This window comes from Anser anser, assembly GCF_964211835.1.
Source record: "Anser anser genome assembly, chromosome: Z".
Classification (NCBI taxonomy): Eukaryota; Metazoa; Chordata; class Aves; order Anseriformes; family Anatidae; genus Anser; species Anser anser.
Genome location: NC_139723.1, coordinates 40,307,118 through 40,331,171, shown reverse-complemented (window position 1 = coordinate 40,331,171; position 24,054 = coordinate 40,307,118). Strand labels below are relative to the sequence as shown.

At 35.2% G+C, this 24,054-nt stretch overlaps 1 long non-coding RNA gene across 5 annotated transcripts in view; it reads right to left on the bottom strand.

The window, feature by feature from the left end:
- The window catches only part of LOC310889204, a 130,086-nt gene that overhangs the window by 87,137 nt on the left and 18,895 nt on the right, over positions 1-24,054 (bottom strand). For all 5 annotated transcript variants that reach the window (XR_014576450.1, XR_014576451.1, XR_014576452.1 and 2 more), the window contains exon 4: positions 10,874-10,973. This is a non-coding gene — a long non-coding RNA (uncharacterized lncRNA). The remainder of the gene's footprint in view (positions 1-10,873; positions 10,974-24,054) is intronic.

The window sequence follows — 24,054 nt, the reverse complement described above, 5'->3', positions numbered from 1 at the left end:
TTCCAGTACCTAAAGGGGGCCCACAGGAAAGCGGTGGAGGGATTCTTTGTCAGGGAGTGTAGTGATAGGACAAGGAGTAATGGCTTTACATTAAAAGAGGGTAGGGTTAGATTTTGTTATAAGGAGAAAATTCTTTACTCAGAGGATGGTAAAGCACTGGAACATGTTGCCCAGAGAAGTTGTGGACACCTCATTCCTGGAAGCATTCAACGTCAGGTTGGATGGGTCTTTGAGCAACCTGGTCTAGTGGGAGGTGTCCCTGCCCATGGCAGGTGGGGTTGGAGCTAGATGATCTTTAAGGTCTCTTCTAAGCAAAACCATTCTAGGATTCTACGGTTCTATGAATTTTACCACCAAAAAGATACAATTGCTATTCATTAAGACCCAGAAGTACCCTTTTGCTTATTCTTAAGTGATATGTAATCTCTTCAATCCCCACAATTCCTAACAAAACCAAAAACCAAACAAATTAAAAAACATTTATTATCCAATTGTCTATTTATGTACCATCTATGGAAGATTATTTCTTTCCATGTTGCTGTTACTTTTCCCACATTTCTTTTTACAATGGGAATGATTACATTATTTTCTAGTTATCTATATAACTTTTTTTTTTTTAACACGTACTTAAGCTCTTTCACTCACCTCCAGTCCCTCATCCCCTTCCTGTCCATCTATTAATTAAGAATATGTTTCAAAACTGTTTTTGTTTTGTTTTTCAAAATAGTGTGCCTCACACTGGAAGATAGGAGCTTTCAGATATATAATATTTTTATCATAAACATATGCATTTTAATTGGCAATACTGCTTAACTATTTAAAATCTTTTCCTAATAATGTTAATAATTTCATTTGCTCTAGACTTTTGCTTGCAAGAAAGGGCTTTTAATAAACATATGTATGAGTAAAAAAAAAAAAAAAAAAAAAAAAACAGCAATAATTCAACTATTTTTTATACTCACACCAAGATAAAAGGGAGAAAATTCCATGCAACAGAAACTGATCAGTTTTTGCCCTGACACACAAAAATTAATTATTTTTATTTCACCTAAGTGAACAGAATTACAGTAGTTATTCTTATTAACATAAATGAGAATTTCTTAAAAACCCAACAACAACAAAAAATCTCTATCTGCTTTACTCTTTCAAGTAAATTCAAAGATTGCTAATGCTGCAAATGAAGAAAGGATTTGTTTATAAACTCAGTATTGCTCTTTTTATAGTATTTCAACCTATTCTTGTGAAGATACACAAATCACTCATTGAACCTCCCAGAAACATTCAAGAGTGAAATATATCGAATCATGTATTAGGACTGATAACCACCCCCCCAAAAATATATATATATATATATATATATATATATATAATAAATTATTATAATAAATAATATTTTTTAAAGAATCTCTGTAATTAAAGGAAGAGATTAAAGAGTTTTTGAACAAGCTTTTTTTCACGTATTTAATCATGAGGGGTCATCAGAAATTCTTCTCTTTCAGCTAAGTACTGTAAGTAGCTGACCCAGGACCTCACTATCTGCAAGAGTCTGATTGGAAATATTCTGAACTACTGGGAAGAATCATTTGAATAACTAAAGAAAATGTTATTACATTCTGTAATCCAATAACACACATCAAAGTTATTAACACTACACTCTTAACACTGATTGAACTTCACCTAAATATCAATCTATTTTCAATTCAGATTAAAATGAGTTTGGAAAATAACTTTTGCAGAAATAGAGAGGAAAATGACCTTGCTCCTACTGAGCTGGAAACTGGAAAATATGTCATTATTTTCAGCAGGGGAACTAGTTGTCTTTGGGAAACTTACTTAAAGAGAGTGTGTTCCACAGTAAAAGCAAGAGATTTTTCTCACTTTTTTAGCATATTTTCCCATATAACAGAAATAAAATATTACATTTTCTGTTTAAAGGGAAAAAAAGGTGATTTTGAACATTTTAGATTAGAATAACACCTTCCAGGGCTGTCATTCTCATACTGCAGTAAGTTTAACTTCAGCTGCTGACTTTTGTAGATTCACTTTAAACCATGATCCAGATCTTAGATAACACTGTACTAAAAATACATTCAAAGAGAGAACAGTTTAGTCTCTTATCTCAGTCACCATCTTTCTCTCAGTCCCTTCATCCATCAAGCATTCATTCCCTCAGATACTGAAGGAGCATTTCCTTTGTTGACAAACTTGCAGCTGCTTAGAAATGTATTTGTTTTACTACAATTGTTCATTTCAAGCCCAGTAATGTAACAGCAGAACTACTTAACCTCATCAAAACAGAAGCCGGTGAGGCAAGATTAAGCTAACATTATAGTAAAAATGGTTGTTCTGTTGACAGCATTCTTAGAACCTCACTCTGTATTTAAGTCTGATGTAAACTGAGTTCTGAAAAATCTAGGACAGATGGAAATAGTCCAGACTAATTTTAGATACTGGAATATAATAGTAATATATAAATACTCAGAAATCTCCCTCTTGATGGAAGGAGACAGTTACCCACTTGAGATCCTGAAATATGTTAATCAGAAATATTTTAAACAGAAAAAAAAATAAATAATAATAAAAAAGGTCTACTCTGGCACTGGTGTTAAAAACATCTATACTACTGGTGTTAAAAAAACATGTCAGCTGAAGAGCCTTCACCATGGCATGCTCAATAAAAATTCATTCTAGCAAAAGGAAATCTGTTTCAAAAGATGTAGCATATATCCAGCTTCCAAAATAACATGTTAGCAATTTGCCACAGTCACACAGTGATTCAAACCTGCACAATTTATATTGACAAAGCTCAGATATCCATCTGATTTTAAAGGCAAAAAAGGCAAGTGCAACCTGATGATTAATGAATGGAGAGAACTACAGAGAAAGAACAAACTGAAGTTCATCAAAGCTGAGAAAGAACCATCAAAATAGAGGAATAGTGAGAGGGAGGGAAAGGGTTACTCAGTTGTGTCAGCTCATGAACAAATGAACTGAACATTTATACCATCCCCATCAAAATAGCAAAATCAATGGCTACAATTTATAATTTTGGCAAAAGTTTTTCTGATCACAGAAACATACTAAGAACACTTGATACATATGTCCTAATGGAATAGACAGTTAAATTAAATGTTTTTGTAAACCTACATCTTTCTTGAGCAGTAGAAATGTGAAATCATTGTCCAAATATATCAAACTGGCAGTAACAGTGACTTCAACAAGAAGAATTGCATTACTGTCTGTCATAGGAAAATTCTTCTGAAGTGCAATATTGTATGAGATGAATTAATGGCTAGCAAAAAAAGTTAATTGGATTCAGGACCAATGATTTTGTCTAGTGAAGAAACATTCACTAAAGACCATTACAGAAAAGCACATGAAATGAACTCTCTTATCATGAATTTAATTGACTTTCAAAAGCTATTTAATAACCTACCACAGAGTTTAGTCCTGGAATCCATTTCTAGTTGTCAAAATTACTAATGCCACTTAAAGCCAGACAAAGAGTTCTGTAAGGCTAAGCAGAAAACTGAATGGGATTGATACGTGCCAGGATGTGATAACAGATACACATTTTCTGCTCATCTATGAACTTATTGTTCAAATGAACATACAAAAAAAATACTTAAAGTCTGTTCTAGGTGAGTGATATATAGATATTCTACATAATCGATCTAAAAGCTAAATTCTGCAATATGAAGTCACACTTTAATAAAACACCAAATAATCTGCAAAAATATCATACCACACCTCAGACTCAGTCATGGGTCTGAGCAAAACAAACACCTTTGAAATCAAAGGACAACCAATGTTATATTACAAAATCATCAAGAAGTTACACTAATTCACTTTTCTGATCAAGTTTTTAAAGCCAACAGGATAGCAAAGACTAGAAAGGCCTCAAAACATCTAGGCCTCTACAATGTTTAGGAAAAAGCAGTAGAACACCAGAGCAGAATAAGTATGTTTAAATAGAAAATCACCAGTTTCTGTAACTATCAGAAGGATGGATTGTATGTTTGTAGAACAGTTATTCAGGTTCTTATCCTAAATTCCACACAAAGCTGTCAGAAAGAAACTTTTGTGCAGAAATGAGGATACTCATTAAAAAAATAATTACAAACCTTAGCATGGAGAATGGTGTATTTGATCTCTACCCCATAAAGCGTGTGGAAATAGCAGTGACTGGCAAAGACAAAAAGAACAGATTCATTCTCATCCCTTGGAGCATTACTGATACAGGAAAACAGCAGGAATGAACAAAGCATAAAGCAATTCTACAGTTTCTGTTTCCCAGCTGTACTAATTACCATGTCCAGGCTGGAATTAGTACAAATAGCAAAATGAAATAAGAGCTGATTAACAATGCATATTTTAAGTCCTGTATGACAGTTTGTTTAACCTAGTATTTTCATTACACAGGATCCTTATACAATGTAAGGATATTTATGTATTTTAATTTAATAAATATTGAACAATAATTTGTAAGATAAAATGAAAAACTAAGTTCAGTCTAAATTCTCTAAAAAAAAATCTTACAAATATTGCTCTTTACAGCAGCTTCTTATTTATTTTAAGATAGATTGGACAATCTTGATTCAACCTCTGAACTCAGAATACAGTCTCAAAACTTTTTTCTTGTGGTAGAATCAAAAAAGACGAACTTGAACATAAAATACATAATTTAATTCTCTCCAATTTAAAAGCTAACAGTTCAAGTGCATTCTGTATACATACATACACTATATTAAATTCCCTTTATAAATATATGTAGAAATGTATAACATATACATGAAATTAGCAATTTCAAACCTACCAAAAAAAAGCGCAACAATCTCAAGCTGTAAATACACCCATTTAAATAAATTATAATGTTTCTAATGTTTCTAATGTTTTCTCAAAAAAAAAAATCTTCAGAAATTCTGTGATATTTTTATTTTAAATAAGAGGGCTAAGGGGATGTACACAAGATATCAAGTTTTTCTCACAGCTTTTATTAAACCAAAGAGTCAGGAAACATTAATGTCATGAAAAGTGAACTCCCATTTGAATAGTCAGAAAAAATGAATTTTCTGCATCAGATTGACACAACTGAATATATCACAGCTTTAAAGGGTACCACAGCAAAATTCTTTAGCAATCCGGGTCATAGCAGCAAGATAGTCTCAATCTGTGATGGGATTAAGCCCTTATGCACAAGAAAATATCATTCAAGTTATACTGGTACCCAATTCTTGATCTGCACTTGGAGAGGATTATGGCAAAGGCACCAGTTAGTATCATTTGCTGAGGGGCTGTAAAATAGTTGTAGTTCTGAAGCTCACTTCAACTCATTGATCCTCTAAGCCTTCAGTAAAGACTTTCTTCTTTTAACACTGGCTCTCTTTCTGGGTACATTTGGATCAGAATCCTAATGCAGACTGTCTGAGAGGATGTTGAATACACCAAATTCTGAAAAATCACTAATGAGTCAAGAAACTCCAGGCAAATTTTCATTTGTAAGGAAACTTATCATCATTTATAAATTATTATATCAGGTGAATACAAATATTCCAGTGAGATGCCTTGTTTCTGGACAAAGCAAGACAGACAAGATAAGAGAAAATCCAATGACTAGTACTCATCCAGTTACCATAATTAATAAGTATATAGTGAAGTTCATTCCCAAATATATTCCCAAATATCCCTGTTTTATCTGGATCGATTGCTTTTTGTCCTGAAGGAAGTCTTTTCAGTTTGTTCCAACAACTAACCTACCCACCACGCAGTTATTTTCTTTTATTTAATTTGGGGGGAGAGAGGTGAAGCATTAAGACAACTCAAGTAACATCTTGTTCATGGAAGCAATGGTATAAATTCTGAATTTGATCCAAGAGATAGTTCTTGAGCAGGATATGGGAGAAGGATCTTAGAAGAGCGCAGGTATTGGGATTACAAAACATTCTTGAAATAAATGTATTTGAAAGAAAGATACATGAAGAATTTGTAAAGAGCATTTGATGTACACAGTGAGTTAAGTTACAGAAGCTGCACAGAGTGTGACCTCCCAATGAATACAATTTTAACAACTATGTCTTAGATGAACCATACAAAGAGCTGCTTAATAATTAAAATGCTTCTGTATGTTTTTACTTTTGTAAATGTTTTTAGCAGACTCTTCAATATCTGTGTTTCTACCTGGTAATTTATAGAAAAGAGAGTTTTAAGAAGGTACTTAAATTCATGCAAGCATTGAGGTTAAGTTATAAAAAGAATCAGCAAAATGAATATTATATATATATACATACAAAATATTTCCCCATCCATCAAGACTAACCACTTCTCTCAGCAGCTTTTCTTGTGTGATCAGGAAGATGTGATCAGGAAATATCTGTATGTAGGTTGTTTTAATTATAATGAAAGACCTATTATACAAAATGAGTATTAACTATTTCTGCAGAATGGATCACAAGCTTATTCAACAGAGTTAGAGTCCTCATTACTTTTTTCTTTTGTGGAGAATGTTGTTTTCAAGCCATAAAACATTTATGGGGTAACAAGTTGTGGGATTAGAATTGCTTAACAATTACAAAATTTTGGCACCCTAGTGACAAACTGTCTGTTTCCAAAATATTGATCATTTACTCCTAAATTCCTCTAATGGCATACAAGTCTATTATTTAGAAGTCTGTTTATATATGCTGTAGAATACATTCTTCTGCAAAATAAAATCAGTTTATTCTCATATAACAAGGTTTGAATACCAATTTAAGTATTAAGCCACCAGGCCTTGAACATTTTGCTCTTCTTAGCATATTCATGTTTTCTATTCTGTCTCCTAGCTTCTGCACCATCTGCTTTCAGGTATCCCTTCATTCTTTCCTTTTCCTCAAGTATTGCTGTGTCTTTGTTAGCTCTAACCCATTTCTCAAGTAAAGTGTGCATCTAACAGAGTTGTTTGAAGGAAAAAGTAGCTACAATCATTCTGTTGAGCAACGTTTTTGCCACTGCAGTTATATTCAGACTGTCTCTTGAGATTCAGATTCCATCAAATCTCTCCCTAATGATCCAAGCATCAAAGACTGGCACTCACCTGCAAGCCCTCAGAAATTATTGGCATAATGCCATCACAATCTCTGTAATGCTCTGCTTACATCGATTTTTATTTCACTGGGAGTTTTCTATGTCTATGACAGCACTATGTCATGGTTAATTCACCAGCTGTAAATTACAATAGGAATGGTTGCACCTCAACTCATAGATTGATAGACTGAAAAAAATGCATGACTTTTTAAAAATTGTTACCAACCACTTTAGGTAAGATCTTTTACTTCAAAACAAACATTCTAAGTATTATTTCCAAGTATTTAAATAGTAAAATTTAAGTCTTCCTATTTTTATGAAATGTCTGATATGCTTTTTGCTATTAGTTTAATAAAATAGATTTTTTTCAAACCTCATGACTATTTATGTACTTTAAAAAATAATAATTCCTTATGGGAATGGAGAATGAGTATTCCCTATAAAATATATTGTACTGTCTGATTTCATTCTTTTGTAAATGCTCTTAATTCTACAATATTTTAAAGTTTAGTCATTATTTTAATTATAAAAATGAAGTAGAAAATTGGTGTTAGCATTTGATTGCTTTAACATGAATAAATGCTAACAATTAGTCAACAGAAAACCATCCCAGGAAATTCACAGTGGGCTTTATTGAAATGACTTGTTCTTTTTCCCTGTTTGGAGTTGTCTAACACACAAGTTCCAGGGGAATGTTTTAATCTCATTGTGACACATTTTCCTGTACAGCAATGTTCTGCCACTTCTACAAGTAACTTGCATTTTAATGACAAGATTGTCCCCATATCTCCCATCTCCATTCCAGAAATTATTCTTAACAGTTGGTAGCTAGGACTTGTGAAAACAGCTCACAGTCCCTAAAGACCCTTGCACAGAAGTATTTTATGTGGGATTAAGGAAAGAAACGAGCATGACTGCTATGAACCACAGGTGCCTGACTTTCATGACTAACGAGGTAATCAACTTTCTGATCACCCACGGTTTTCTCTTGACTTTTAACTCTTACAACTTTTTATTATTGTACAAGTTCTGAAGAGATTACCTGCAGATTCTAAGAGCTTTTCTCTTGATTAAATTAGTTGCAATCAAGTTTAGAGCCTACTGTGATGTGAACTTCATTCTCAATGGTTTCTTGAAGGTTGATGTTCCCTGCTTTTCTTAAGAGAATTATCAAAAACTGGCTCCACTATTATCTTTAGCCTGGGCATCTGGGGTCTCAGATTAATCAGAATCTATGAACCCTGATGTTACAGATGAAAGGTCCTTCTGAATTTAGATCTAAAACACAATTAAACCCCTTCATTATTTTTCTGCTAGAGAATCACAAGAAAGATAAGCATGTATCCTCTATCGCCCAGAAACCTATTGACAGAATTTGACAAATAAGGTGAGTTCTTTTGTCTGCACTTAGACACTTTAAAATCAGACAAATTTATTATTAATAATAAATTAACAAAAAACAAAATTATTATTAATAAATAACAAAATTAATAAATTAATAAAAAACAAAATTATTATTAATACGTGCATTCTTATGCATTACAATATACTATTATTCTGACACACCTTCACATAAGGTGTTTTAGAAAGCAGAAGAAATAAATGCAGCAGAATTTTGCCTTATGATTACAATATACCATTCTGTAGGGTCCGTCTTTCCAACATGTACTGCTGCTACATAGCAGCATATACCCACTACATAGCAGCAGTGGGTGTAATCTCTCTCAAAGACAAAATCAGTGCTCCGTTAACCTTCTGCTCTGTCCTTCTCCCAATACATCAGATTAAGACAGTCTATGGAGCAGACAGTTTGTTCCTGTCAGCTGTTTTAGGGACGGGAGGCTCCCCTCTCTTCCGAATTTAGAATCAACTGTTACATTCAGTTTAATACAAAACCAAAAGAATAACTCTTCTAGGAGCTCGATGAGCTCATAGAAGCTTGGGCTGAACTCAACTTCAAAAATTAATAAATCTTTGACCCATTAACCAATTGCTACACTAATTTTTTCCATCCACATATTTTTCACATCAGAAAAATCAAATATTTCTATCTCCAAAGTAAGAATCTACCACGGAAGATTTCTCTCACATAGGTAGTCTCAAATACATTAAGATATTGGAAGTAAAACTATGGGCTGGATCATCATTTAGATCAGAAAGTTAGGTTCTTTTTGTGTGAAAGTTCTTGTAGGTCTCCAATTCTTTTTTTTTTTTTCTTTTAATCTTTTAAGGTGTTCTAGATATCTCAGCATACTTACATCCTGCAAGGTTAATTCCACCAGTACTGGCTGTCTGAAGAAATCATCTTCTTCACACATGGCTGAGAAAGAACTTCTCCAGTGGGAAATATATGACTAATTAATAAATCAGTCGATGGAGTTAGGGACAGGGTTTGTCTTATCAAGTACAAAAATGTTCTAACAATAGCTAAATTGCCCTTCTCAACACTGCAAAAACAGTTTAGGTTGACACCTTTGCCAATTTTTTGAAATAAAAACTCTTATTTAAGTAAGCCTGTATGAGCCTTATCTTAAGTCTAAAATGTTTTATTTCACCTCTTTTGTGCATAGCCCCTTGGCCTTAGAGGTGTTTGAAGCTGTCTGTGGTCCCACACAAATGGGAAAACCCAATCTCCTCTTCCTCAAAAATCAAAAATGAAACATAGGTTTGTGCTAGGTGGTTTCAAGGACTGACCCAGAAAATAAGACATTCTTTCATACTACAACAAGCAAGAAGAGCGATTTTACAAAATAAAAGTAAAGAGAGGAAAAAATATATATATATAATATATTATATATAAAAAACTCATATATATATATATATAATTATATATATATATATAATTCATATATATATGAATTTCTGGAGGTCGAGATGAATGTCAAATTTGCAGTCCAAAACAGAAGAACCCCAAAATCCAATATCATTGGAGAGACTGCTATGGAAAATTATTTTAGTTTGATCTTTCCCATAATATCCTGAAACATGCTAATTTTTATTTTTGTTTTTGTTTTTTAATACTGAAAATGCAGTTTCAGAAATTAGCAAACTGAAAGTGAATAGAAGTGTCTATTTGGATGCTCATTCAAAACTCGCCACTTGTGTTACTCATACTTGGTCCAGTTCAAGCATTACCCAAAATAATCCAAATGTCCTTACAGCTTGGAAATGGACTAAAATTTTTCATACAGGAGGATTTTATGGAGATAAAATTACACATGTTCATCCATGACTTTTAAAATACTTTTGCAAAAAAGAGGAGGCTGGACAGCTGCTGATAATTAAGAGGCTTTTTTTTTTTTAAAGAGGAGTGGCTTTTTACTATGGGAATAATTGCTGCTTCAGAACACTAACAGGGGATTTGCCTGCTCCAGGTATTGGTTGTTATTGTAATAATATACAGCATTAGAAGCCTACAGTTCTCTGATGTTTAAAAAGGAAAAAAAAATATTACAAGGGCAGAGATAAAAATGGATGATACAGAAAAGAGTGGGATCAGTCACTTTATAGTATTTAATTTGCATGATATTAGAAAAGTATAAAAGTGAATTCAGTGAACAAGAAAAATACTACATATCGATCAGCTTTCAGATGAGGAGTTTTAATCAAATAACTTGTTATACTTCTAAGTATGTTTTTTATCCCAGATGAAAAAAAGGTTGTCTTTTGCATATACCCTATTTGGTAGAAATATGGAACCAAGGTGTTTCACATTTCAGACTAGCTGGTCATACAGTTCTTCCTCACAAAACTCCACTTTACCTGTCATGTTTTACTTATGGTACTGGAAAAAATCTGAATGAGTACTTACCTAAACGCAAGATGAACAATGAGTCTCTCTTCCTCTGCCTCCATCTCTTCCTTGTTCCCTTAGAAATGAGAAAGAATGTATCTTCCAAAGTGCCCTTTTCCTGAGAGAAAGTAAATGGAGATTCCCCATGATCTTTAATGGACAATTCTGCAGTAGCATTATCTAAGTAAGTAAGTTGAATGATTTGAAATGTTTAAGACAATGAAACTTTACATCAGTCCTTAAAGTCAAATCTACGACTGTGTTTTCAAGTGTCTTTTTTTTAAACCATTCTTGTCATTTAAGAAGAACGTGAGCAGATAAGCAGAAGAACATTAAGAAGCACCTGAGGTTGTAAAATTCAAATCACTATTTCATTCTCCGTAGAATTGTACAGGGGAGAGAGGGGAGGGTTAAAAAGATGATTACTTCAAGCTTCAAGCTTTAATTTTCTTTATAGAGAAAAAGCATGCTCCCTTGCTCTTCTTCTCAGACATTCCCCAGCCCCATCAAAATTCCCTGAACCTTCTTACTTCTCTCCCTCCCATTGCCCCTGGTCCAGCCAGGACAAAGAACCAATTCCTTCATGGAGGTGGGATGCAAAATTAGCTAAGTAAGATGTAAAAAGGGAAGCAGGAGAAGGAAAAGGACTACAAAAAGGAAAGTATACTATCTTGGAAATGTACACAGACTCCTGCAGTCTACACCTGAAATTGTCATATCACATAGTTGGAGAAGAAAAAATGATAATTGGCTTGCTTACTTTAAAACAATTTTTGTTTTCAAAAAACAAATAATCAAATAAAAAATAATTTAAAAAAAAATGTTTCTCAGTTTAATTCCAATGCAAAGGTGTGTAAAGTTTAGACTGTATAGTATGAAATGGTTTCTGCCCTTTGCGGGTATAATAGGATACACAATATAATTTCAAGACAACACATTATTTCTCAAATAGAGTAAAATACAATACATTCCATTATGATGTTAAATAGCCTGCATTTTCCTCTGGAGTTTTAATGCACCTATCATGTAGTAGTGAACACTACTGTACATTTTCTGGACTTGGGACCACTAGAGTAATTTAGACAAAAGGTGCACCATAAAGGATAGAGCAGAATAAGTGTTTTGTTATATGCATGTTTATCAGGCTTTTTCAACTGCAGGTTGGTTTACTACCTTATCCCATCTATCAAATTTAAGATATACTACTTGGTGGTAAGAAATTGTTTACTCAAATGACCCACTAAATTAGTAGATTATATAGAATAGCTAATTTATCATAAACATGGATAAAAGCTTTTACTGAGATTCATCTGTCAAAGGAAAAGGGAGAGGCAACCAATGACCATCCCTATTCTTAAGCTTCAGTTCATACCAGCTTTTAACGTTAAATAAGTCTGTGGTTACCCAGGGTTAGATTTGTCACACTGCTAATTATCTAAAACTTCAGTATCTAGTACACATTCATCATCTAGATTCTAGTCAATGAAAAAGAAAATATATATATATATTATATATATGTATATCTGCACAAATTGCAGACAGATCTTGACAAATTAGAGAGCTGGGCAATCACCAACAATATGAAGTTTAACAAGAGGAAGTGCTGGATTCTGCACCTGGGAAGTGTCAACCCGGGCTGTATGTACAGACTGGGGGATGAGATGCTGGAGAGCAGCCCCACAGAAAGGGATCTGGCTGTTCTGTTTGAAGGCAAGTTGAATATGAGCCAACAGTGTGACCTGGAAGCAAAAAGGGCCAAATATACCCCGGGGTGCATCAGGCACAACATTGATAGTCGGTTGAGGGAAGTGATTGTCCCGCTCTACTCTGCGCTAGTGCAGCCTCACCTCAAGTACTGTGTGCAGTTTTGGGCACCACAGTACGAAAAGGACATGAAACTATTGGAGAGTGTCCAGAGAAGGGCTACAAAGATGGTGAAGGGCCTAGAGGGGAAGACATACAAGGAATGGCTGAGGTCACTTGGCCTGTTCAGCCTGGAAAAGAGGAGTCTGAGGGGAGACCTCATCGCAGTCTACAGCTTTCTCATGAGGGGGAGTGGAGGGGCAGGCGCTGATCTATTCACTTTAGTGACCCATGATAGGACCAAATAAATGGAGTCCAGCTGTGGCAGAGGAGGTTCAGGTTGGATATCAGGAAAAGGTTCTTCACCAAGAGGGTTGCCACGCACTAGAACAGGTTCCCCAGAGTCATAGGCGTGGCACCAAGCCTGTTGAAGTTTAAGAAGGATTTGGACTGTGCTCTTAGTCATATGGTCTGAATTTTTGGGTAGACCTGTGTGGAGCCAGCAGTTGGACTTCATGATCCTTGTGGGTCTCTTCCAACTCAGGATAGTCTATGATTCTGTGATTCTATGATTCTATGATCTGCTCTGCACTGGTACAGCCTCACCTTGAGTGTCGTGTGCGGTTTTGGGTGCCACAGCAAAAGGGCATAAAACTATTACAGAATGTCCAAAGGAGGGCTGAAAAGATGGGGAAGGGTTGAGAGGGCAAGAAGTATGAGGAGTGGCTGTGGTCACTTGGTTTGTCCAGCCTAGAGCAGAGGAGACAGTGGAGGCCTCATGGTGGCCTGCAGCCCCTTCAGGAGGGGAGCAGAGGGGCAGTCACTGAGCTGTGCTCTCTGGGGACAGCAACAGGACCCAAGGGAATGGCAGGGAGCTGTGACAGGAGAGGTTTATATTGGATGTTAGGTAAAAGGCTCTTCACTGAGAGGCTGGTCGGCCACTGGAACAGGCTCGCCAGAGCATGACACCAAACCTGCCAGAGTTCAAGAAGCATTTGAACAATGCTGTGAGACATATGGTCTGATTTTTGGGTGAACCTGTGTGCAGACTCAGGAATTGGACTCAGTGATCCTTGTGAGTCCCTTTCAACTCCGAATATTCCATGATTCTGTTATTCTATGAAAGTAAACAGTGCTACCAATGGAAAATTTTACTCTGCCTTTACAGTTTCATAGCTGAAAATAAATCCTACTGAAATATGCTGAAGGACATTAAGGCATTAACAATGATGCAAATAATGATTATACAAAAGGAATGTAGTTAAATTCTCATAAATGGGACTCACCTGATCAAGTCATCATACATAATATCTTCAGTACAAAATCCTTCATGCAGTTTTTTAACATTCTCAGTCTACACAGTATATATTCACTGTATATCATATAAACAAATACATCTTACATTTTCTGAAAATATTACAGTGTCTATCTGTTCCTCACTATCCACAATATGAACTGTCTTTCAAATTGTGACAAAATGTTCCAAAATATTGACTGTTCTTCAAAGTTTATGGTTTTCCTTACAACTTTTTTTTTTTCGCTCTCTCTTTGATGTACACTATGTTTTCAAGCATTCTTTTCCTTCACAAGACCAATGAATCAGGGTCAGACTGAAACACATAAAGATGAGACCCACACATTGTCACTGAAGAATGTGTACATGTACTGCAGGTACTGTTCAGTAACAGCCACTATGACTGTGTGAAACCTGACTCATAACCTCTCCAACTTTTGTATTCTCTCTGAAGTTTTAATTCTGGTCAAATTCCTGTCCCTTCCTTGCACTGAACTCCTCACCCTGGCTTTTTTTTCATTAATTTTTCATTAATTTTCATATAACTTTAAACATGGCCACAGTATTATATGATATTTTTCTTAGCAGCCAGCCACCCTGAGTTTTCACTTAGTAAAGATTTCTTCCTAGGTGTTCCACCTGTAAATTTAAATAACATCCCTACTGTAGCATTTTCCACTCATTCAGCACTGATTATTCCAGCACTGCCAGCCATATTGCTCTAATAACACACCCAAGATGTCTACCACAACCTAGATGTAGTTTTACCTAGTGTTTATGTTAATTTCTACTTACAACCACTTAAAAATGCCTCTTGCAGTATGTTCTTCCAGGTTTCTACATTATCTAAACTGTGAGTGCAAAAGGCAATTTAGAGTTTAAAAAATTTATAAATGAATATGTTGTAAGATTGCTTGTGCAAGAAAAGAGTTCAAAAATGATCATTTCAAGAACGTCAAAGCACATCATTTTTCATGGATGTTCCCTCAGCATTGGCATTATTATCACGGTTTATGATTCTAGATCCCAAATATCTCTGCTGTCCTTTGTAGTTGTGATATTTGTCTCTCTTGTAGTTTCTAAACATTTTTTGCACATCCAGATTTACACAACCTACAGTGGAAATGGAGGGAAATGCAGTCTGGCTGGGGAACTGTTTTGATATAGGCATGGGATTTACTTATTTCAACTGCAAGCTAAATGCAGCCATCATTGTGGTTTTCACCAACAGGTGAAAGCATTGTTTTAGCCCACACACACTCTAGCCCTGTTTGGAATCTGAAATTGTGACTGGACTTGTAAACTAGTTCTCAACTAAGATTTCATTTCACTTAGCTAATGAGTTTCATGGCTAACCATCATGGGCAATAAAATAAAATAAAATAAAACAAAACAAAACAAAATAAAACAAAAGAAATAAAAAAATAAAAAAGAAACAGTAACATGTACAGAAGTGAATGAGTTCTATATTTTTATAGGAAATTTCTGCACAAATCTCTAAAGTTGAGATAGTTGAAAAGGTAATTAAAATAACATTTGGCATTCTGATGGTTCGGTCTGATTCTGATGCCGATTTAAAGTATCTCCTTAAGAAAGGAAATCTTCACAGAAATTATGAATATGTCTGCTATTAAAAAAAAAAAAAAAGAAAAAGAAAGAAAGAAAAACAGTTATTTGATAGAATAAAGCAAAAAAGAGCTAGAACTGTTCACATTCCTTATCCAGCATATGTGGGATAAAAATAAAAATAATAATAATAATAAAAAAAAAAAAAGGCAACGAATCCCTGTATGCTGTACCTTGATTTTTAGCTTGCTCCAAAAACTTAAAACCTCAAATGCAGGGATGACATATTCTCTTGTAAGGGCAGACTAAGAGGTGGTTGAAAAGGCAGCCTTGCTTTGTATCCTTAGCCCCATCCTATTTCCCCTTGCAGTGCAGGGAGGAAGAGGTATTTTGAAAAGTGGTCTCCTTCAGGAGCAAGGGAGGAAATTTTGTCTTGAAAAGAATTGGTCCCCTGACACTTTACCAGTTTGATATATTGACACTATTACAACACAAGGTTCTTGCTAAAGGTGCAAACATACACCTACTGGTGTTTTTTAATTTTATAGCGCAGGGTAAAAATGGAATTAGGAAACACTTCTATAATAATTTCACTTATAACATTGTTTTACATAGAAGATTTTCTGTATTTATGAGATTTTCTGTATTTTGTGTAATTGTGAGAAGGCAATATAAATACTTATACTGAATATTTAACCAAGTGAGTAAAAGACAATGAAGTGTCTGTTATTTCTGTAGATGTCAGACTTGCTACTATTTTCATCCTAATATGTTATCTGTTTTGTTGTTTTAATTTATGTTGTCAGCTTCTGTTGCAGTTTAACCCAGCAGGCAGCTAAGTACCACACAGCTGTTTGCTCACTCCACACCTCTCCACAATGGGATAAAGGAAAGAATAAAACAATAAATAAATAAATAAATAAAAGGTAAAAACCCATGGGTTGAGATAAAGACAGTTTAATAATACAGAAAAGGAAGGGAATGGTAATAATAATAATAATAACAGAATATGCAAAGCAAGCGATGCGCAATGCAAGTGCTCCCCATCCATTCATCAATGCCCAGCCCCCTTCCAAGCAGCAATCCCACAGTTTTATTGCTCAGCATGACACCATATGGTATGGAATATCCCTTTTTACAATTTGGGTCAGCTATCCTGGTTCTATCCCCTCCTAGCTTCTTGTGCACCCCCAGCTTCCTCACTGGCAGGGCAGTATGAGAAGCTGAAGAGTCCTTGACTTAGTGTAAGCACTACTCTGTAGCAACTAAAACATCACTGTTTCATCAGCATCATTCTCATTCTCAATCCAAAACACAACACCATACTAGCTACTAGGAAGAAAATTAACTGTATCCCAGCTGTAACCACAATAGTCTCCCAAGCATGTTTCTTACTCTTTTAGATTTATTTAACAAGTGCAGTGCAAGATAAATGCTTGCAGTAATTGGCTTTATTTGGGGAAAATAAATACCTTCCTGCAAGCCTCCTTATGACTTAAATAAATGGTTTTATTTTAATAACCCCAATAGATAATAAAATGTAAAATCTGAAACACTTACTCTGTTTGTTTCAGGCTTTTGCTTGCAATCATAATTTATTATCATGTAATGTGCCCCTTTTACAATTAACTGATTTAGTCCTAAAGCTGGAAATAAAGCAGCACTTTCAACTCTCATTACATAGCTGTGCAAGAAAAATACTTTAAAATGTTTCCCCAGATACTAATAACAACCGTCTGTTAGCTCAACCAAAACTTGCCTGAAAACTTGATGAAGGAATTTGCAATATAGAGGATAAAAATTTTGCCTTAGGAAGCAAAGGATTACCCAAGAATTTAGAAATGCATTTACACTAAACTGTAATAATCTGTTTTTCCCTATCCTGCAGCTTAGTTTATGGATTCCCTACAATCCATATGAATCGACAGATATAGTTTTGTGGCCAATTCTCATTTCCACAGTGCCATGCACTTCTATTAACTGTTGTCAACCAATGTAATTAGAAGTTCTTAAGAAGGCACAGTGATGCCTGCATTCAGGGGAAGTAGAAATAAATATTAAATTGGTTTGGGATCATATTAACTTCCTCTCAGTAACCAAGTAAACAGGTATATGATCCACTTCATCTCCTAAGCTCTTGGAGCTGGAACCCCCAGAGACCTCCTGAGGGGTGAGAATGGTGTAAAAATTTTGTCTTCAGAAGTCATAACCCACTAAAAACATGTCTTTCCAGTAAATATGAATGATATCTTTTAAAGTTTATCATGATAAATAGAAAACACTTCCAGATACACCAAAGCAAGGATCACATCACCTGTTATTTAGTAGATTGTATCTAGAGTAACCATGACAAGTTTACAAAGAAACACAGCATTGGGGAAAAATAAATTTTCATTTCTTTAACAAGATTTGGTAACTGAAAGCAAAGAGAAGACACAATATCCTGTGACATCATCCAGACATCCAGACTGGACAATTTTACTTTAAAAAGAAATTGTGTTCATTTTCCAAAGTATCCAGTCATCTGGTAGCAGCCATTCTTGTTTTAATTCTCTGATATGATTTATGCAGAACACAGAGAGAGCTTGAGCCTCTCACAAACAAGAGAATAAATAAATAAATAATAAAAAACAACTTGCAGGTGAAATAGCCAAAATCTCAGTCTCCACAAAGAAGAATTTCCCAATCACAGTAATAAATAAATAAATAAATAAATAAATAGATCAACTAAAAACTTCTCACCTTATTTTCCTAATGCATTTATTCTAAATTGAGGGATATAATGCTACAAGACAAATCGGTCTATGAAATTATTTTCTCTAAGCTGCCAGGGTATGTGTTATAATTTTGGATGAGATACAAAATGCCACTTGTGAGCAATGGAAATCCCAGTAAAATAAATGCTTAATCTAGAATGTTATCTATATATATTTATATATCTATATCTATCTCTATCTCTAAATCTATATCTATATCTAATCTATATCTATATATCTATATAGATAGATTAGATATGCTTGATATGCTTGATAGATAGATATGCTTGAAAAAGCCACATTAATATGACCAGGGGCATAACACATGAGATTTCAACTTTTTTATAACAGGAATTTCTGCAGGTAGAGAAGTAGAATAGATACATACCAGTGCAGTGAAGCTCACTGTTTCTTATGTTTTTTCTTCCATTCTAGTATTTCTAAATATTCATAGCTAGCACTTCCATAGGTCACGCATGTGAAAAACATTAACACTTCTATTTTTCATTTTATCATGAGTTTACTTGAACATATGCTGGGGCCACAAATCTGTTGTCCTCTACATTTTGTGTGTTGAGTTTTCCTCGTTAGATGTGATGTCTTTCCTGATATTAAAAAGAAATCATGACTCCAGCTGAACTTTTCATATTTGACTATCACTAAGACAATATCTGAAGTATCAGGTAAACAATAAATGTTCATGAATTACAGTAAAACTGTCTGTTTATTGTTAATTTAATTTTAAAACTTTTTACAAATAAACTTTAGGATAACTTGAAAGAACTACAAAATTATTGAAATTTGAGTCTTTTAAAATAAAATAATGAAATCACCACCATAGACAACAATAGATTTTATAAGGTTTTCTTAAGAAATTAGGTTTTTTAAGGTTGAGTAGTTGATTTGGAAACAAGGTGAGTTCAATATTTTTATGTTGGCTTCTGAAAGTCTGAAAGTCCACTTGAGACTTGCCACAAGTGGAGAGAGTATTTAAAAAGGAGTAAAAAAATCAAGAATGACCCCAGCATTCTCTAGGAATTCAATAACCTTTCTGAGTTTCTAGTATCCTGCCCTAGGCAATCCTAAAAATGCTAGTTCTTTTTAAGCCAGAATGCTCTATGCCTACCAAAACAAGTATTCAATACATCAGCCATATCAGAGCCACCAAGGAGGATAAGATAGTCCTATTTGCATAGTCCAGAGTCATCATGAGGTCTATTTTTCTTTCATTAAATTCCGGTCTGCACTAAAATATCATCTTTGTGAGACAAAATCCATTTCTTCCTGGGATTCAGTGTTTCTAATTGCCTGCAAGCATAATTAAGGCTAGGAAAAGAGGGAGTGGTCTTTTGCCTTGTGCTGTCAATATGCATGCTCACCACAGACTCTGTGCTTTTGGGATTTCCAGCCACTGATTCCCCTGGAGATATCTGCTGGTTGATATACTCTCATGGGACACTAGGTCAACAAACATTTCTGTTGTTCTGGAAAACTCATGATGATTGTGTACTGTAGACAGAAAAAGCCGATCTGATCTCTCTTTTCAATGGGGATGCAAACAGTTTGGACAGTTTTACATATGCTCATTTTTGTATACTCCTTCAAAGTCAATGCAATAGCCAAGCTGAAGCTCCACAGCTTGCTGCTCTGCTCTCCCAGAAGGAAGTCAGACACAAAAGAGACTGTTTTCAGAAGTGGTGCAATACATTCTTGTGAGAACCGTCTTAAAAAAGAGGCATTAGTTCAGAAACAGGAGAAGAAATGATTTAGTGTGTCATCTGAGAAAGCTGTGGAGAACATGATACAGTTTAAAGCTGCCATTCACTTTGTCTTTCCGTTCTGAATAATAAATCCCATGGGACATTATGTACTCCCACTGACGTATGAAGGTACAGTCTACACTTTGCAAGAGCATCAGTGAGTCTAGCTTTTTGTGGGTTAGTCCACACAGACTAGTAAATATTTCTTTACACTGCAAGATATATATATATATATGTATATATCATATATATATATACACATTATATATCTTATATATCAAGACATATATATATATATATATATATTTAATTTAAGATAGAATCATTGCCCCAAGGGAGTTTTAATGTGTGGAGAGCAGACTTATGCATCTGGAGGGAAAATTGAGCATTAAATCTGAAGTTCTCCTTGAAAAAGTCCTGCAACCTCTCGTTACCAAGATGAGTGGTAGAAATATATCATATTTTTATGAGTTGACAATAAAGTACAACATAGTTCCTTCCTTACCTAATTTTGCATATCTGAGTAGTAGTTTTATAAGGTAGAAAACAGTTTGTTTGGTTTTTTTTGCCGTAAAATCTTTTTCATTACAAAATCATGACCTTTCCTTATGAACATATAAAAAATGCAATACTGCTGCAGCAAGAGTTGCTGGTTTGGACTAGAAAAAAAACTTTGCTCATTTGCAGGCACCGTGAAACATCTCAGGTCTGATTTCCAAATACACATAAGTAGTTATAAGTATGCTTGAGGATTTCTTTATCCCTCTATAACCATACCATTACTAGATTAAATATATTGAATAAATACATCTTGAACTTCCTGGCACATCTGACTGACAAAATGCATGCAGTAAAGAAAATAAGGTTTCCAAGCCTGGGTACTTTTCAAAAGTGCTATGTTCTCTGGTTATGTTTTGGTCTGAAGCTTTTATATTTCTGACTATCAGAAGTGACACTAATGCATCTTGCAACCAAATAAAATTTCTTTGCAATGGAAGAGATAAAACATTCAAAAATCTGTGCTTCTAAAAACATTTACTATGGAAAGAAACTTTGTGTGAGATGTTATACTACTATAATAACTATTATTAGGAAATATATACCAAGGTTTTTCAACATAATTTCTAAGGTGGTATCCCCAAATGTTTTTAGATGCTTAAATAAAGGTTCATACTAAAAGACAATTCTGGAGACTATCTGCATAATATTTAGGGTACCTTTGTTTTTTTCTAAATTCTCTTATTAGTTCAGAGGACCCAGCACAGATTTGGAAGTGGTTCCTACCATCTCCAGTACTAGTGACAGTAACTGGCATGCTTCTGAAAAGACTGGAGCAAGCAGAGCCTGCGCCTGTACACAAACGTGTCATGTTCCACACTTTTCCAATAAAAACAGAGAGAGACTCTACTGGAAGGTATAAAATGGAAAATCACCTAGCAGCATTGGTGTGCTGTCTTAGAGAGGTAGGCAGAAAGGAGCTCCATTTAAATTTGTGGCCATGATATTGTGTGTGCCATCAGCCTAGACTCTGGATTTTAAATATAAATATCTCTTTATATTAATCCAATCTTAAAAATAAATAAATAAAAATTTAAAAAAATCAAAATAAGTCATCACTAAATGGAAAAAAAAAAAAAAATCCTAATCCACTGACATAGCAGCTTTTCTTATTGCTGGTAGTGAGAAGCTGAGTATGGCCTCTGTCTGTGCTGACCTCCAGGGCTGCTGGCCGACAACACATGGACTGATGGGATTCACTCACTGTGATGCTGAGAAAGCTCACTAAGCAGCATCTTGCCATTCACTGCTTTACTAATGGTATTTCATTTACTTACTAAGGTTTGCTTTCTCTTAATTGTCTCCTGCTGCTTAGCCCTCATTACACGCGGAGAGAGGTGTACATAGCACTTCCTACAGCATCTAAACAGCAAAGATAGAGTAAAAATAAAAAAACAGCAAAACATACCTTGAATGCTGAGTGGAAGCCACGCCAGAAAGAGCTCCAAAAAACTGGTTGGAGCATACAACAAATAAATATCCAACCCAGAAATACCTCAGAGGTGTGTACCTGCTCATCACCCCAGGATGGGCAAGACCAGCCCTCAGTCTTCAGTACCAAGAACGGCATTGAGCTGCAGCCTGATGGACTCCAGCAGGCCGTAATGGCCAGAGCAGGCCACCCAAGACACCCTTGGCCTGGTCTTCCCCCAGCTGGGGCCACGGTTCACAACACAGCTTGGCATGGCTTACAGTGACAGGGGATCCTGCCACCAGCCCAGCCTGTCCCCTGCTGCCCTTGTTGGAGAGCTGGGCCCTGCACTTGCATGGATTTCACCTTTTGTTTTATGTTTCTACAGAGTGTAATCTTGCCCTGTACAGCCCTCATGAATAGCTCCACATGAGTACTGACATATCCACTGAAGAGGACATCAAGTGCAGTCAGTGAAATTCCACTGAATAGAATACCATCGTTTTCAAATATACATTTCATCACTGAATATATTAACATTTACACAGGCAGGAGTCACCAGTGGATGTCGTTAGTACCCCCTGCTGGTTGAACTTAGAGTAGCAAACAATACACATGCCCCTCCGTGGCCCAGTGACTTCCGTGTAAACCAGATTTTTAATAGGATCTGTTGATAATTAAGAGAGCAAATTATTCCTCTATAATTTACAAAAAAAAAAAAAAATCAGATTTGTAATCTGCTGTATAGATAACTAAGAAGAAAACTAAACTAGTATCTGTCCGAAAGTCACACCAATCCATCTGGTGGAACCGGATCCTCTCTGACACTGTGCAGCAAGGACTAACCAAGTTTTTTAATTCTGCTTGCTACCAAGTCTTTTAAAAAGTAGGTAAGTTCTATGATCTTTGTGCTTAGCACATTAATTTCTCTTGCTTTCGATGGAAACCAGTCTCAAGCTCATAGGGGTTGGACTACTGATACAATAAATAAAAATGTGCAGACAGCAGAGCTCCTAAAGTCACTGCTTGAACTATAAAACTATCTGATTCCCACAGCCAGGCAACCAGCCAGCCTCAAGCAATCTGAGTGTATGCATTGTCCAGCTCAATCACAGCTTCAAGGCACTAAATAAAAGAGTGATGCCCTTTAGACTGTGGACCATGGTGTCCCATTGTGCTACATCAAGGCACAGAGACACATTTCTGAATCAGAGCTCCACAGTGTGAAATAAAGGACTGAGCACAGAGGTGCTAAAAGCTAGAGGAGAAGTTGCTGACAGTGAGCATTTTGTGTTACATCTCCAGAGGCTGGGACACAAAAAAATTCAATGCTCTCTATACTTCAGCTTCAGAGGAAAGGATGAGTTTGTCAGCTATCCAAATTACTTCTGGGTGGCTTGAGCTATCTGTGATGGCAATCAAAAGGAAAGACTGTGTAGCAGCCATCACTCTGTAACAGGAAATCACAGCCCATTTTGATCCACCCAGAGCCTGTGAAAACTTCTCTTTGAGCATTTTGCTCAGATGCCATGCAATCTTGGGAAGCAGAAAATCAGATCAACAAAAGACAAAATGACTAAGAATCCAGAATTGTGTAACTCCAAACCTCCTTCAGCCTTTACATTACTGAAAGAAATTCATTACTGTAAGTGGTTATAAGGAGTTGTGTTGAGAGTAGTCCTAGAATAAAACAGGTTATTTTTATATCTTAGTAAGAAGTTAATCTGTGGTACCTGCTGACAATGGAATATTGATGTAAAGCAAATGACTTTAGCATATCAGGATCTTTCAATTTCTGGAGCAATGTAGCAAGACTGTTAGACAGAAGATATTAGAACAATAGGGCCAAGGTAATAGAGGACAAGAAAACCAAGTATTATGGCAAAAGCAAAAAGAAGCAATGGTTATCTGTCTTTTCAGTATGTACATCTAGTTTAGAAACAAAGCATAAGCCTGACTAGACTATAAATACTTGTCTGTTTTATTTATATGATCATACATTATTGACATAAGTGATAAAAGATTCCCAAAAAATGTCAGGGCATAAGATG